We start from the raw sequence: 1,494 nt of genomic DNA on the forward strand, positions 1-1,494 counted from the left end.
TTAGCTCAAAACACCATTCAACTGACAGCCTTTCTTTGTGTTTTGATTGTTAGCTTGTTGCTAAGCTAGCAGTCATTTCAAAAACGTAGCTGTCAGTTGAATGGTGTTTTGCGTTAACGTTAGCATCCAAACAACCATAGCTAGCTACAACGTTTTTGAAATGATTCCCATCTTCTGTTACTGTTCTCATGGATTTGAAAGATTTCAGTATGACAGTTACGTCGTAAATTGTTTAAATCTGAGCATGCGACTCACATCGGGCAGCAACGATCTTCACAACACGCCAATAACGCCAACACGCGTGTCCTACATACGCTGTGGACACAAAAACAGGAAAATACGGTTACAAAATACCAAAGTTTCCCTTTTAAAGGACCACGACATAAAGCTCAGGACGCATGTTTTAACCCTCGTGTTGTCGTCCCGTCAACCAGGAAAAAAATAACCCAGTTTTGTCACTTTTTTCCAACATTATTATCGCGTTTTCTGACATTTTTGTCACGTTTTTCAACGTAGTGGGTGCTTTTTTGACATTTTTAATGTTGACGTTTTTTTATTGTGACACAATTTATTTTTGTTTTTTTTACTGAAAACGAGTCGAATTTCCCCCGAGGACAAGGCGAGGGTTAACAGGTGGTTAGGCCTAATTCTCTCGTGGTAACTCGGCGCCAAACCCGTCGTATTTAACCGTCGGTTCAACTCCGGGATCTGGTTTCTGTTTGTGGAGCTTTTTTTTTTTTTTTTTTTTTTTTTTTTACGATGTTTTGTACTGTACCTGTCGATAAGAGAAGAATAATCACTATAGCGGATTTATTTTTGTATGAATTAGGAAATAGGATTACGGTCCGATCACTGTAGTATCTTCCTGGGTCGCACCCGGTGCACGCGGCCGGCGGCTCGATGCCGGGAGACCTTTCTTCACGACTTTGGGACGTTTCGTCCATTCTGGCGGGTATTTCTTTAAAAAGCTGGAGACTTTTCTGGGACATCGGAGGAAGGACGGAGACGTTTATCCCGTGGGACGTCCAGAGAAAAGTGCTTTCAGGTGTCAGTACCTCTAAGTCACATGGTTTATTTTTTACATTTGGCTGTAACTGATGTATATGTACAACTTCTTTGGGATTTTTCAGTTAATTTGGATCTTAACGACCTGTTTTTGTGCCATGTGTTGTTGTTTTTTGTTTTGTTTTTGAGTCATTTTGCTCGCTGTGAAAGAATAAAGGCCCGTGTGGGTCTATGTGGGAAAGAGATTTTAATCAAAATGTAATTATAAAACTGTTAAAATCAAGTTCACTTAACCCTCGTGTTGTCTTCCTTCCCGTCAAAATTGAAAATCATCACTTTTGTTGACGTTTTTTTATCAATGTTTTTAAGTTTTTCTTACGTTTTATCAACACTTTTGACACTTTTTTTCCAATGTTTGTCACTTTTTTAGATGTTTAACACTACGTAACACTAACTTATTAACTTTAGTTTTACAGTTATTTTGGGAAT

The 1,494-nt window shown here is 38.6% G+C and overlaps 1 long non-coding RNA gene across 1 annotated transcript in view; it reads left to right on the top strand.

Annotated features, from left to right (window-relative positions):
- Positions 1 to 6: 6 nt before the first annotated feature.
- Positions 7 to 1,494, top strand: part of LOC116686805 (uncharacterized) — a 2,151-nt gene continuing 663 nt past the window's right edge. The window contains exon 1 of the long non-coding RNA XR_004331366.1: positions 7 to 1,308. This is a non-coding gene — a long non-coding RNA (uncharacterized LOC116686805). The remainder of the gene's footprint in view (positions 1,309 to 1,494) is intronic.

Source organism: Etheostoma spectabile, unplaced genomic scaffold (assembly GCF_008692095.1).
Source record: "Etheostoma spectabile isolate EspeVRDwgs_2016 unplaced genomic scaffold, UIUC_Espe_1.0 scaffold498, whole genome shotgun sequence".
In the NCBI taxonomy this organism is placed as follows: Eukaryota; Metazoa; Chordata; class Actinopteri; order Perciformes; family Percidae; genus Etheostoma; species Etheostoma spectabile.